Source organism: Miniopterus natalensis, chromosome 18 (genome assembly GCF_054644295.1).
Source record: "Miniopterus natalensis isolate mMinNat1 chromosome 18, mMinNat1.hap1, whole genome shotgun sequence".
NCBI classification, from domain to species: domain Eukaryota; kingdom Metazoa; phylum Chordata; class Mammalia; order Chiroptera; family Miniopteridae; genus Miniopterus; species Miniopterus natalensis.
The window spans coordinates 20,103,397-20,119,244 of NC_142098.1; the positions used below are offsets into that span (position 1 = coordinate 20,103,397).

General features: G+C 44.5%; 1 protein-coding gene across 3 annotated transcripts in view; it reads left to right on the forward strand.

Moving 5' to 3' along the window:
* MAF (MAF bZIP transcription factor) overlaps positions 1-15,848 on the forward strand; it is a 131,423-nt gene that overhangs the window by 15,391 nt on the left and 100,184 nt on the right. For all 3 annotated transcript variants that reach the window (XR_015716030.1, XR_015716029.1, XR_015716028.1), the window contains exon 2: positions 233-309. The gene's annotated coding sequence lies outside the window, so the exon portion shown is untranslated. The remainder of the gene's footprint in view (positions 1-232; positions 310-15,848) is intronic.

The following is a 15,848-nucleotide window of genomic DNA, read 5'->3' on the forward strand; positions in this document are numbered from 1 at the left end:
GTGGAGAAGAGAGAGACAATAGGGCTGCCCCTTTAGAAGAGAGAAGATAGTTATATTTCTTCATTAGTTTCCTATGCTGCTGTAACAGAATTGGTGTCTTAACACAAATTCATCACCTTCCAGTTCTGTAAATCAGAATTTTGATGGTCTCACTGAGCTAACATCAAAGTGTGAGGGTGGCATTCCTTTGGAAGCCCTCAGTGAGAATCCTTTTTCCTGTCTTTTCTTCCAGGGGCCTGTCCAAGCTTCCAGAGGCCTCCTGCATCCTTTGGCTTGTGGCCCCTTCCCCGATCTTCAAAGCCAGCAATGGTGAGTTGAATTTCCTTACATTACGTCACTCTAATGCCCTGTTCGGCATCTCTCTTCCACTTTTAAAGTCCTTCGTGATTACACTGGGCCTGCCCAGAAAATCCAAGATAATCTCTCTATTTTAAGGTCAACTGATTAGCAACCATCTGCAACATTAAGTCTCGTTTCCCATACAAGATAATACAATCACAGGTCACAGGCATTAGGACATGGACATCTTTGGAGGGCCATTATTTTGCCTACCACAATTTCTAACTTATTCTGTAAAATTTACCAACTAAATTCCAAATGCAAATGAATCTTTTCCCATCTGTTTTTCTACAAAAGAAAAACAACTGAAATAGACTTCCTGCAACAATTACATAAGTGAATGTAGAGTTATAAATTTATAGTAGAAGAAGAAAGGTGTATGTGTGCGCGTGTGTGTTTTTAATGCATTTTGGTTAAGAGCCAAAGATTCTTAACTAAAAATTTGTGGAAAGCACTGCTATAAACAGATGACTATTAAACTTAAATAGTCATCAAGTTAACTTAAATTCAATTTAACTTAAATATTTATTAGGAGTGAAAGCAAACATAAATGTTGAAAACTCAAATCCTTATTTCTCAACTGTCTTCTCATTTTCCCACAATATATTTCTGGCTGTTTGGAGGCAATTTCCTAGATTTTATTAACCGGTAACAGAAGGGGGTTTACAGCTAAATTCATTCCAGAGAATAACTCATTTGTAACACATTGTTGCAGCTTCCAGAGCAAAGAGGTTAAGGGAGAAAAGCATGAACTCGGAAAACTTTGTTGCCAGGGAGCTGAAATAACTTAGATAAAGACGGTTACCCCAAGAGATACACGGGACATGATCCATGAGCAATATGTGGCCTTCCTGTGATACAATTTTTAAATAAACAGAATTTATACATTCAAAAAATATTTATAGGCACCTATTCCAGGCTGAGCATGGTGTTAGGCACTGAGGCACAGTCCTGAAAAGGCAGGCAGGATGCCTTCCCTTGTGAAGTTTATATTCCTATAGAGAGAGCGAACAGAAATGTAGATACTTAACATAATTTGAGAGAGTGTGCAATAGGACATACACGCACAAACGCATATACACCACAGAAGAGATGGCACAGCCTGAATAATTAGGAGAATTTCACAAAGGACTATTTCCAGTGGCATGAGCAGCTTCAAGGTGAACCAAGGAGTTCAGCAGGGAGGACACCACGGAAATCAGTACTCTGGCTCTGTCTCCCCCTGCCTCTGACTACCTGTGTGAACCCCCATGGCTGAATCCGACTTGCGGCCTGACCTCCAGGGACCTCACTACAGCAGTGCGTAAAGACCAACCTTCCTGAGCACAGAAGGGGGTGGAGAAGGATGTAGACTGGACCTAGAGGAGCAAACAAACCTTCCAGCACCTTCTCCTATATAAAAAAGCTTTGCAGTGACGAAACGGGGGGGTGTTTGGGCATAAGATGGGGGCGTTGGGATTTATTTTAGATAGCGTCCAAGGAAGACCTCTCTTGGGGAGGGACATTTGAGCGGTGGCCACATGAGAAGAAGCCACTGATGCACAAAGTAGGGGCAGACCGGTCTTAGAAGTCACGTGCTAGTGCAAAGGGCCTGAGGTAGGAATAAACTTGGTGCGCTGTGAAAGGCAGGTTCAGTGAGGAGAGGAGGCAGGTGGTAGGAGATGGAGTTAGAGAGATAGGTGGTGGCTGCTTCATCAAAAGCCTTATCTTGGGTTGGATTTCCCCAGAAGAAAACCCTGAGATGAGGGTTTGGGTGCAAACAGCTATTTGGAAGGTGATTTCAGGAGGCATGGGAAGGGAAGTGGGAAAGCGAGAAGGGAAGGGAAGGATTCCAGTTCGGGTGATGTTGTTGACCTGACTGCCACACAGGCGAGTGAGGCATGGTCCCCTGGCGCTTCCTGTGGGGGGGCGAAGTGGGCTGCTTATTTATCTGATCCCACCCATGGTTTCTTATGGGCTGCTCCAGGGGGTGTCCCTCTGTGGCTCTTCGGAGAAGAGAGGGTCTTCAGGTGAGGAGTTGGGGGTGCTCGCAGTCGGATACTGCCTGCGGGGGTGTGCTCTGGAGGGGTGCGCTGAGTGGTTGGGGTGGGGCACCCTCAGAGTCTGGTAATGGTCTGAAATCATTTGTATTTTTTCTAACTGTGATGGGAAGCCATCAGAGGTGATAAATTATTCACATTTTATCTCTGACTGGACTGAGTTGTTAGAGAATGGGGGTACAAATGGGTTCTTTTCTAAATTGAGATATAATTCACATACAATAAAAAGTACCCTTTAAAATGTGCTTTTAGTGTATTTTAGTGTATTCACAGAATTGTGCAGCCATCACCACTGATTCTGGTGCATTCTCGTGACCCTGAAAAGAAACCCCTTGCCCGTTAGTAACCATTTCCCAGGAGTGGGTTCGTACATGGTGGTGCAGGAGGCGGATTGAGGATGACCTCAGTGTCCATATCAGAAAATCTCAGTGCAGCTCCGAGTTAAGCACCCTCTTGGATTGCTCGGCCCTGGGCAAGTCGCTTCTCTCCCTGACCTCAGCGTTTTTGGCTCTAAAACAGAGACAGAGGTGCGATGATTCGAGGAGGCCCCCGGCCCGCGCTCGGACGCGTCGTGCGCTGTAACCATCACGTGCCACAGGGACGTGTGGGCTAGTGGATGCTTCTCTCTGGATAGGAAAGGCAAAATGTGACAGCGCAGGCCTGTTACTTGGGACGAATGCAAGAGTCAGAAACAGAAGCAAAACCCGAAGTTGGAAGAACAGTTTTGGTGTCGAGGCAGGAGGTAAAGATGCTGAGAAGGGCCGGTTGGGAGTGTCGTCTGGACCGATGTCTCCCCGTTGCGCCGGGAGAGACCGAGAGAAACGCAGAGGCAGGGACGGGGCCTACCCCGCTGATCCGCATACCACCTTTCCTAGTATTCGCTGGTAACCCTTTCTGCAACGTCCGGAGTGCTTTCATTTCTGAGGGTGGTAATGAGTCTTCTCTCTTTTTCTCTTCTTGGCTAGTCCAGCTAAAGGTACGTCAGTTTTGTTGATCTCTTCAAAGAAATAACGTTTGGTTTCCTTGGTCCGGGTTCATTGGTCATGATTCCTGCTTCTGGCTTGGAGACTTTTACGCTGGTTTCTGTAAGCATCGATGTGCTCTTACTCCGTGTTTTGAAAGTGACAGTTCTCAGAAGGTGAAAGGATTCAGAAAAAAAAAAGTGTATATATATCTCACACCTAGACACAGACAACGGTGTGGTGATAGCCACAGGGAAAAGGGGGTGAGGGTATGTGGAGGTGGGCAAAGGGGATTAAAAGGAGACTGCTTTGGCCGGTGGGTGCTCGATGCAGCGCGCGGCCGATGATGTTTTGTTGAGTCGTACGCCTGAAGCCGACCTATACGGTGCGTTGAACCAATGTCACCCCAATAAATTCCATTTCAAGAAACGTAACTATGATGCTATTATCACATGTCTGAGGCATTTTAATATAAAAACTGCTAGTCCCTTTTAAAAAAGTATGGTTCTCTTTGTGTTTGATGAGTGAATTTGTGCTCGTATTGACTTGCGCAGAAAATCCTCTCCCCCCTCGAGTTAAATAGAGTAGGCTGCATTCTGACAGATGCGGCCTTGGGCTGGTAATAGGGGGAAATTATTGCTAAGAATACCGAAATCTGTCACAATCATTTTAGTGCTTATCTTCTGTGTCAAAACCAAGTTAAGCCAAATATGAATCGCCAAATGTGAGCACTTCCTTTGTTCTCCAGTGCTTTCTCAACCTTTGCCTTCTGCACACAGAAGGCTACATGTGCATATTGTTTTTCCTTATAAGGCCCATCTCATCTCACCCCAGGTCCCCGCAGAAGTCTCTCTGTGTGAGGTGAAGCTAGAAAAGAAATCCTATCAGGTAACTGTAGACATGCTCTCTTCCAGAGCTGAGACTTAATATAGTCTGTTTCCTCCCCTTTCATGGTCTGTCTGCCCTACCATCTAGCCAACTCCTATATATCCTTTAACATCTCTCAGAATAAAAAAAATAAAAAAAATCAAAACCATTAGACTTGTTTTTATCAAAAGAATCATTATGAAGAGCCTGAATTGAGTGGACCTTGATCTGTTCATCAGAAAAGAAAACAACAAAACATGGTCTTATGCAGAAGGCAGGTCAGTCATGCATGAGGGATGGTCCGGGCAAAGGTTTAGTGGCAGGGAAAGATGGACTGAGAGCAGGGCATCACAAGACAGCTGAAGATATAAATTTAAAGTCTAAAATAACCTTTACCTCCCTGCCAGATATACATTCACGTGTGGTGGACATGTGCACAGGCACACATACACACGCAGACACACAGAGGCCTCCCTTTTGGTCCTACAGACACATATCAGTAAATTGGACCTCTAGCCCTTTCTATGAGATTTTCCTCCAATGGAAATGAAAATGAAAGCCACAGGGAAGGACCCGAGCTCTTCGTCTTTGGGGATCCAATGGAGACTCTGTGAACATCCCATGGCAGAGATCAGGGGTGTGATGCTCATTCTGAGCCTTGTGTTAGCAGAAGTGAGCCACGTTTCGTGAATTGGATTGTGTGTCTGTGGATGCATTAGATGGTCTGTACAGACAGGCGCCAACAATTCCTCCCATTCCTGTACACACATGCCACTACTTCTTCTATCAAGAGGAGTCCTCTTCCTTTGAATCTCAGCTGTCCTTCTGCCTTGTATTAACCAACAGAATGCAACAGAGCAATTCTGTGCCTTAATAAGTCTGGAAGCTTCCACTTCCATCCCCGTGGGACCCAGCCATCATGCAAAGAAGATGGCAGTAGACAACTGAAAAATGGGAAACCATGTGGAGAGGAGAGGTTCATTTGGTTTTAAAAGTTTCTTAGGTGGTTTGACCTCTTAAAAACATAGCTTTCATTTTGAAATAAAAGTAGAACAACTGTGTTTGCAAGTGTTAGACAGGAATATGACTGAATGTTGGTTTGTAAAGTCAGATCCGTCTATACATAGATTCCAGAAACATACTTTCAAGACCTGGTTCATGATGTTCTTGAAATGTCTCTTTGTTTTCAGGAAGATGGATGTGATGTTTCTTAGAGAAAAGATGAGTCAGGACTGGGTCAGGGCATCATTTCCTTTGGTCTTGAACACTTCTTGGTATGGGGAGCTCATCAACTGCCAAGGCAGAGTTTATCTTTAGAGATGTCTTGTGTTCTGTAGTCAATGTTCTAGCAGGATTCCAGCAGAGCCACGAAATAAGCCTATGTCTCACCCATGTTCCATTCTCCTCTCACACTAATCACTCCAAAGGAGAGAGTTAAGGGACTAGGCAAAGTTCATTAACTTTCCCAAGCCTCCTGGGTAAATGTCAATTGGGTGTGAAATGGGACTCTAGTGAAAGAGAGAATGAGACCCTCCAGAGCCTGACTCATCCCAACTGAGAAGGATGGGACTTTCGGAGAAGATCCAGGTTCATTGATTCATTGATTCCTATTTATCCAATTCACACTTGGCCATTCATTCATTGTACAAACCTCTATCTATTACCAAACAAGTGCAAGCATTGGGAAATATCTTTAAATGCATTCATTCTAATCTTCATAAAACCCTACAAAGTAAGCATGTTCACCCCCAATTTGCAGACAGATTCAGAAGACACTGTGCCAGCAGTCACCTGTTTAGTCATTGCCAGAGCCAGAAATCTAACAAAGTCTTCGTACATCAAAGATTACGTTCATTACATTTCTCAGATGTAAGTGAGTTGCCATATCCAATTTTCACATCTATTATAATTTACTTAATATTTTAAAAATGTACTCACTCTTTAAATACATTCATTTTAAGAGATGTTGCACAGTTAGTTGAGGAAAACCAACATGACTGGCCACAAATAGAAAGGAGCGGTGGAAATAAAGCCCAGTTGTCTGATTCTGGCCCTTTTCAAAGGCTTAAATGGAAACTCGATTCTCTCTGTTAAAAGGTGAAGCTAGCAAGTGTCACCCAGAGGTATGAGAAATGTACTGATACCAGCTTAAACTTCATCCTGCGGTAATGAGGAAGAATGAATGAGACTTGAAAAGGGCAACAAGTTCTCAACAGGAGTCAGTGTTTTCAAGTGTCATTCTTTGATGTACCATCTAAAACCAGCTCCTCTACCACCTTTGGGTAACACTACTCTGTATGGTATCCCTTCCCTCATGAGTTTCTTTAAAGAAAGTCTTGAAGGAGACAGACAAAAAACAGACAAATACAGTGCAGTGTGAAGAGTATTATGTTATCATGATCTCCAAGTTATTTTGAATAGGTACCCTTATAAATTTCTTGACCATATTCCCCTATATACATTTATATTTCCTTTTTAAAAGAAATATATGTATAATGGTATGCTAATGTTTTATACACATTGTAAAACACAAAAAGGTATGGATTAAAAAAAAAATGTGTTAGTACTTTTCCCCAGTTGCCCAAAAGAAGGCCCCACTTCGCCCTCACATTGGAGACTAGCTTTAGGTGATAGTACAGGGAGCACAAAGACAGGGCACCCAGCCACCCACAGAGAGGAAATGGAGGTTCAGAAAAGGCTCTCAGGAGGGAGTGTCACAAGAAATGATCCTGGTGTCAGCACGGGGGAGAAAATTTAGAGCCAAAAAGGCCAAGCCTAGTAGGCATGCACGCACATTACGTTACACGTTCTGCAGAGAAGAGAGGGGGGAAGTGAAGTGAGAGAAAAGACTGCAGAGGAAAGCCAAGTGGATTCATGAAGGGCCTTATAAGCTAAGCTGAGTTAGAGCCTTGTCCAGGGGGAAGTGGGGAGCCATTGAAGAGTCTTAGCAGGGAGGAATTCAAGCTCCAGAAGAGTCTTTTTCCACTCACATACACATATACATTGGTGTACATACCCGTTGTAACCCCCACACAAACAAGATAAAGAAAAACCAGCCCACCAGATGATTCACTTTGTAGAAATCATTTATTCATTTTTTTAACACATTTATTATGGACCTAATATGTGCCAAGCACCATATACAGATGGAATATTCAGTGGTTCATAAGACAGAGAAATCCAAGTCATCAGGCAGCTTTCAGTCCTGTGGAGGAGATGACTAAAACAAGTGAACAAACGCATTTATTTATAATCTATAATTGTGAAAAGAAATAGTGTGAAATATGAGAGACTAATGGCAGTTAGAATAGCAGTGTCCCGAGATAAGCTTGTCAGGGAAGATCCCTGGAAAGGAGACATGTACACCAAGATATGGACAATATTAAAAAACAACAACAACAAAAACAGCTCTAAAGGAATTAGGGAAGAGTTGCGCAGGCTATGGGAATGTCACAGATGAAGACCATGAGTGTACAAAATCTTGGCATGTTTTGGAAACTAAAACCAACAACAAAGGAGGTCTGGAAAGCTGAGCTAGAGTAACAGTGGAAGGACAGCAAGCAAGATGTGTTTCATTAGATGACAGGGACCTGATGATGCTGGCCTTGTAGGGCAGGTCAGAGAGCACTGAGGAACCAAGTCAGGTGTGTCTGGGAGAGAGGAAGGCCTTGCACATGACATTTTGAAAAGCTCACTCTAGCTGCTGGGAGGCCTGGTGTTTGCTGTAGTTGGTCAATCTCCAGGGAGTTGGCTTGGACTAGAGTGATAGGATAGAGTCAGGCAGCCATTTGAGTAATATTACTGTCACAGCTTGGTGACTATGAGGGTGAAAAGAGTAGAATTTGGGGAGAGACATAGAGACCAACCTCATGATGTCCCAAGGAAAGCCCAAGTGCATAGAATAATAGGGAGATGCTCAGCCTCTGGAAAGTACAGGGGGAACTGTCTCATGTCAAGACAATAGGACTCCTTGCAGCTTCTGGAAGAAGACAAATTTCTCAAATGATCCAGAGTGTCCTCAAGTCCAAATTCAACGGGTGGCCTCTTAACATTTCTATTTGTCTCCAAAAACTTATCCACACCCAATGCTGCCTTCCAAAAGAATACTGAGCTATTAAAAACACTAATGAAATCTGGAAATGTGGTATTGATCAGAGGTGTTTTCTTCTAGTCACCACTGAGCTCTGGAGTGACTCAGGGAGAGCCCGATGCAGACGTGACTAATCTTTCACATCATCACCATCACCCTTGACGATGGTCTGTAGGCCCTCACCAAGAATTTTGGAGAACAAACTAGAAAAGGGGTGGGATGGACTTCAACTGATTACTCAGGCCAGACCACCCCTTGGTAGAAACTGAGAAGAGATTTCTTGTCTGTTCCCATGAAGCTGATCTTCAGCCAGATCTTGCCCCAAAGTTTGTTTCCTTCTGATTTCTTCTGTTGGTCCTAGAATATATAGTGCTTTGAGCTGTCTCAAACAAAGGGAAAGGGAATTGACATGTAGTGATCGAGAAAACACCTGCTACAACCAAGCACCTGAGTTAGCAGCTTTACATGGTTTCTCTCATCAGAGGCTCATAGCAAGGTTTCAATGGGCAGAGTATTCCCTCTGTTTTTATTAACAGAAAAAATGAAGTTTAGTGACGTCAGGAGATTTATCCAAGAGTCTCACAGCTAATAAGTGGTAGGTCCAACTGGATCTCCAGATAACAAAGTCATCTGTGTACCTTTATACAGAACTGCATGTGGCCACCAGCAGTCTACATGGTTATGCATACTGACCATGTGATCCTCACCCTGAGTCACCTGGAGGAGACAGTCAGGAGGTGAAAGACCCAGAGCAACCCCTATAATGAAGGTGCTTCTATTATCAACATAAGTTGAGGCCATCTGGATAGGAAGAGCTGGCACTTGAACTCAGGTCTTCTCTCTGCCCGAGATTGGCCCACATTTGTTCCATTTCATTATATAACTCTGAACGCAGAATCACTTAGAAGATGTTAATTCTAAAGCCAGCACAAATCTCCTTAGTGAAAGTCAGGAATGAGACATAATCAAACAAACATTTTCTATAATGAATGTCACATGGACCCAACTGACTGGCTTCACATACGTTTACATATGTCATCCATGTGTGGGTATTTCAAAGGACAGCTAGTACGGAGTCTTAGAGACCTGTCATGTAATTATGTGTGATCTTCAACACATGGCTTAAGCTTTCTGAGCCTCAGTTTCTTCACTGTTAAAAAGAAGCTAATCACTTCTGCATGAGATAGAGCCATGGAAGTATTTTATAACATCTAGCATGTAGAGGCATTCGGGGACAGTCAAGGACTCTCCTCTTCTCAGTTTCCACCAACAGGTGGTCTGGCCTGAGTAATCAGCTGGAATCCACCCCACCCCTTTTCTAGGTGGCCCCCTAAAATTCTTGGTGAGTGGCCCTACAGACATGGCCTCGTCAAGGTTGATGGTGATGACATGGAAGATTATTCACGTCTGCATTGGTCTCTCTCTGAGTCTCTCCAGAGCCCAGAAGTGACTAGAAGAAAACACCCCTGATCAAAACCACAATGTCAGTCCCTTTCCTCCTTCTGAGGGACCTTGTGTGTGAAAGGAGATAGAAAAGGGAGGTGAAGGAGACAGAAAGGAAGTGGCGTGCGGGATTTTCTTTGTGTTCAAAAGAAAGCTCTTCCTGGAGACACAGCTGTCAAAGAGAATTCCAGAAGAATGCAGGAGAGCCCAGAAGAACCGGGCAATGTGTGTGATGAGAGCGGCATGGCGGAAATCTATCGCAGTGGAAGAAACTCTTGTTAGTGAGATAGCAAGAGGAAAGAGTTGGCTTGCCAATTAAAAAAATGTTTTTGACAGTTCGCATGTGCCTCACCCAGACACACTGGAGACCACACACAACAAGGACACTAGGCTGTCAGGCTAATGAGCATCCCTTCTGGGGCTGGGGGATGAGTCGGACACCCAGACTCTTACGCATTTATTTATCCAGGGTAGAGAGAAATAGAGACATGTAAAGGGAATGCCCCACCCTCTGCTCGGGACAGTTGGCCAACAATCGGCAGAGACAAGATGAGGGGAATGTATCCAAGCGCATTAAGAAAAAAGATATTGCCAGGAGGAAAGAGGGTGAGGTACAGCAGTAACAAACCACCCCCGGGCGCTGCGAAGGAGAAGATGAGGGAGGCAAAGGAGTCAGGGGGCCTCCTGGGGTGTACGGGTTATGCCAGAAGCAGCGCCAAGGAGCTGTTAGAAAAACCTGGGGCGGAACTGTAAATCCTCCAAGAGGCTTCTCTTTCAGGAGAAGTGACAGTGTTAGGGAGCAGAGCTTCTGCTGTTCATGAGGGTGTTCTCAAAGGGAAAGGCTGCTTGGTTCATCTCGTGGACCCTGCTGCCCAGCACAGTGCCTGGTACACAGCAGGAGCTCAAGGAATGTTGAGTGGGTCAGTTCCAGTGGTGGAAGAGCGGTCATCTTGGTTCCCAAGGACCCTGCCCTCCTGGACTGTGAGTGGAGCCCAGACCCTAGCAGCAATGTGGGGTAGAGGGTGCTGAGTGGGGAGACAGAAAGTCCCCAAACAGTCCAGTGATGTGTGCAGGAAGGAGATGCTCAGGGTCCCCAGAGGAGAAGGTGTCACCCCTTTGCCTGGCCCACAGGCACCCAAGCTGCTTGGAGTGCAGGTGTGGGCTCTGTGCTCGGTCAGGAGGGAGATGAACAAGGAGCCCCAAGAGTGGCTGAGCGTTTTCTCTCAGGTGCCTATCTGGGCTCACCATGATTTTAGCCTAAAGATCCAGTCTGATCACAGGCTGGAGTCACGGGGGAAAACAGAGGGCCCATACCGAGTACTCCTTATATGCCAGGCACTGTGCTAAGCCAGTCCTCACAATAGCCAGAAAAGATGTTGTTGTCCTGGGTCTGTGATGAATTAAATGATGATTAGAGGAGATTTCTAACTTGTTCAAGACCACCCAGCTCATCGGTTATGGTCTTTCTGCCTTTAAACCGCTCCCCACAAAGCCACATGGGCATTCAGCCATATTAACACTAATTGTTGGGCTGGAGCTAGTGGTGCTGGTGGTGGTGACGAGGCAGATGACAGGGATCATTTATATAATTTTGTCGCAATAACCCAGACCTATTTATAGGTAAGGAGACTAAGACTCAAAGAATTTAAATAATTCGCCTAAGATCACACAGTTGGTAGATGAATTCTTAAACTGTACCAGGAAGCTCTTTAAAATATACCACCATGCTGGAGTTTGGAGGGTGGGGAGCAATGCCACCTAGTTTGTGGCATTCAGACAAATCATTGTTTATCATGATAACAGGTAACAAGAGCAGTGAAACGATCTATGGCTTTTCTGCTACCACTTTTCAGGGGGCTGTTTGCAGACTTGTTTCTCTTCTTCCAGGGCCTTAGGATCACATCACAGAGAGAAGGAAGGAAAGTCGGACCAGAGAACCGGCTTGGCAAAGAGCGCCAGGGGGCAGGAAGTAAATCTCAGCCATTTAATACCAGTTTTTGTCTCTTATTGATTCGTTTTATTTTCCTTTTTACAGAACAGGAGCGTCCCTGCAGTCTAGCCCATCAGTGGCCTCTAAAGGTTTCTGATTGATCTGTGAAACTATTGTCTCGGGTTGCATTACCCCTCTTGGAGACACCCTCTGCTTCTTGGTCATGTTCTGTATTTAGTTGGCATTGCAAGCATGGTTTCTTTTCTGAGACTAAGGAGCAGACACCTCGGACCCCAGGAAGCAGGTGGATTTGATTTCCTAATGCTTCTGGCACCTGTTTGGGGGCTTCAGGAAGCCTCCAGTTCCAAAGAGTGGTGGGGAATGCTGTCAAAGGAGCGAGGGTCTAGCGAGAACCCGATGACCTCACCCCAAAGGGGGAAAGTAAGAGCGACAACAAGGGCCTCCATTTCTTAAGCACTTTTTGCATGATCCAGCCTCACAATAACCCTGAGAGAGAGCTTAACACGTGAAGAAAATGAGGCTGAGAAATATCTACTTGTTTGTGCGGACACACGCAGCTTTGAATCCTGGTTTCATGAATAACTGCTTGCATGTTAAAAAAAAAAAAAAATTGGCAAAAGTTTCACAGAACTTCAATGTTCTCATCTCCAGGATGAGAATCATGATGGGACACTCTAGAGTTGCTTTAAGGCCCCTATGAGGTAATGCACCTGAGGCCCTTAGTGGAGTGCTCAGCACAGGGGAAGTACCCAGGGAGTATTTGGTGGATGAGGGGAGACCCCCTTCACCTGTTCCCTTATAAGACTGTCTTCTATCGTTAGATGGAAACTTAGTCCATCTTTCTAAAGCTAACACTTCAAATGAAGTCTAGGCTTCAGATGAAGAGAAAATGTATTTGAAAATGGCCAGTGCAATGTCTTCCATGTGGTAGTAGGTGCTCAATAAATATCGGTTAATTCATTTATTCACGCAGCCCTGGCTTCTGGGGAATTGCATGTCTCTCACATCTTCCAAAGTCCTTCTTCCACACCTTCCAGGGGAACCTGCCCCTCACTGTTTATTGACCCTTCTCCAATAGTTCTGTCTGCCGAGCAACTTGAACCTTCATTTCTTACTGCTCACCCTTTGCTTCTTAACTCCTAGAAGCTGCCTTCTGACTTTCCAAAGCTCGGATCTCTCCCAGGTCCCGTTGACCAGCTCATGACTTGAGATTTGTTCTTGTCTTCCTCAGACTCTCCCTGGTTTTTGACAATGCACATTACCCTCTCTCTTCACCAAAATGCTCTCCTCCCTTGGCGCCTCGGTCCTTTCATTATTTCATGCATCTAGTCACTCACTCAGCAGTTCCTGTGGGCCTTCGTGTGCTGTGTGAGGGACCCGAGGTAGGCGTGACTTCTCAAGGAGTGTTCAGACACAGCAGTGGATTCCGGCTCTTTCCTCTCTGTTCCACCCTCAGCTACTGCCCACCCTGATCAATTATTTTAACCCCTGCTCAGATGTCACCTCCTTTTCTACGAAGACACTCTGACCACCCTGTGACAGGGGCAAGTATTTGTTTTTCTCTGTACTGTTTTCATTCCTTTAGCCTACCTCTGTCATTGCCCACATCCCCTTGTTTTGCACCTGATTCTCACTGTGAGCGTCTCGGGGGCGTGAAATAGGCAAGACTCAATAAATATCTGTTGAGTTAAGTGGAATATTTTCAGTAGATTCTTCACTCTTTTGCCTGCTGCCTCTTTCCCTGGCCCATAAATTCAAAGGTGCCTTTAAAACCCCAATTATTATCTATTCATGATCCCCAAGCTTGCTTGTTGATCATAAAACAAGCTTTGAAAGATAATTCCTGTTTATTCTACTAGAATCTTCCAGCATCATCTTGCATGTAACCAAAAAAATTAAACTTGGCTTTCTTTGTCGCCAGAGACCTCCACCCCTTAAGTCAGGACTTCTGTATCGCCTAGCCTGCTGATCTCCTTGACTCCAGCCAGTCGTCTCTTTTGTGAGTTTCTTAGCTAGAGATCTGAAATCAATGAGTCAGCAAGGCCATGCTCTCTCTGCAGGCTCTAGGGGAGACTGTTCCATACTTCTCCCCTAGCTTCTGGTGATGGCAGGTAATCCTCAGTGTTCCTTGGCTGCATCGCTATAGTCTCTGCCCCATCTCCACATGCCCTTCTTCCTCTGTGTGTCTACCTATTCACTGAGCCTACTTATAAGGATCCCAGTCATTGAATTTAGGCACCACCTGAAGCCAGGATGACCTCATCTTAACAAATTATGTCTACAAAGACCCTATTTCCAAATAAGATCATACTCTCAGTTTCTGGGTAGACATGAATTTTTTGGGGGGAACATTATTTAACCAAGTACATTGTTCAGTCCATCTCGTCTAACACCACCAAAATCAGATTCACAGCCACCACTTGGTTATATCTTTCCAAGCCTCAGAAATCTAAAACTACTTTAAAGTTCTTTACTTCCTTCCTCACCATAAGCTGCCTAAGCAGCCCATTTTCAATCATAATACACATTACCTTTATTTTAAGTACTTAAAAAATTGTGACCCCGATTGACTATAAATTCCATGGGACAGAAGTTTAATTTCTCTTCTTTATCCCCATTTCTCAGAATGCCACACAGGTCACGCATAGGTATTCAGTGGCTATCTGTTGAATGAATACGTGGTGAGCTGAACATCAGACTTTGAAGAGTCCTCCATTACCTGTCACTGCACCATCCATCCCAGTCAGCATTTGCTGAGTTAGAATTAGGTGCTCTCAATAAACACTTGTTGGTTGATTGATTGATCCATCAACCAGGTTTCCTGCTCTGAAGCATTTTTAATGTTGGTCCCCAGGAGGCTGCAGTGGGTGCAACAGAGGGGTAAAAGGATGAGCAGTAGAGACACTTGACCAGCATTCCCACCTTAGCACTTCTGGAGCCTGCCCAAGGTTTCCATTTGCCTGAGAACCCACTTCTAGGCCTTCTAAGAGAAATAATAACAACTTTGGAACCACAGACGGTGGGGTCCAAGACACAGAAATAAAGACATATTAAGAGCAGGTAACATGGCTCCTTTTCTGTACAGAAAGACAGAAAGCGTTCCAGAAAGGCAGAAAGCTGACTCTAAATTGGAGAGATGCCCAGTGACTGCACTCTCTCCTGGATCACCCATGGGTCTGTATCAGTGAATAAAATTTGTGAGAGCCACACAGCATGGTCATATACCTTCTAACATACTCTGATTTGTGTAACTTGTACCCATGTCTCTAGAGAAGAAAGGGGTCTACAAACTGGGCGAGATTGCCCCTGGAATGAAGGTAAGATTACTGAAATCTAACCATTCCATGGATTGGCTTAAGTAGCAGAATGTTAGTTGCTAACACACACACACCAGAAATATCTGAAGGGCAGTCATGGGACCAATCATTTTACATGGAATTTTGTCCTAGCTCATCACAACTGTTACCTGCACGTGAGTCAACCCCCACTCCCACCTCCACCCTAAATTGATGTGACCCAAACCAAGGAAGATCAGGCACCTAGTAAGTAAACGCCACATGCATCCACTATTTTATTTTTCTGTGTTTCTTTTTCTTCTCTAAGTGTCCTAAGTCACCCATTCTCTCAGCCCTTATTCCTTTGGGGATTATAGAAGTAAAGCAGGCTTTATTGTGTTTCAGTTCCCTTGTATCTATTTCAATAGAACTGCTAATACCACTCATTTTCAGATTTTGTGTGCTTAATAGATTGGCAATATGAGGTCATGTGTCCAAAAAGATAATTATCATTCTGGGCACTTGATTGAATGGTTTCATTGTCCTCAAAATATATAGAAGGCAAAGGGGCCTTTGTTATGGCTTTACCTGATCAGTGTGTGTGTGTGTGTGTGTGTGTGTACAATTCCTGAAACTTCACATGACTCAATTTGCCATTCCAAAATAACAGAAAGTTAACTTTGCGATGGGGGAAGTGGGATTTTAGTAGCAGATAAATGAGTATTTTCTAGAAATGCAAGCTATGCAAAGGTTGTATTAAATATTATTTGCTTGTTGGATCGGAGTGAGAGTTTATCACATCTGCCTATTAGTTACCCAAATTTTTTAGTTTCCTAAATTCTCAACATTTGCAGTTGGAGGGAGGGGCAGCACCTTCCCATG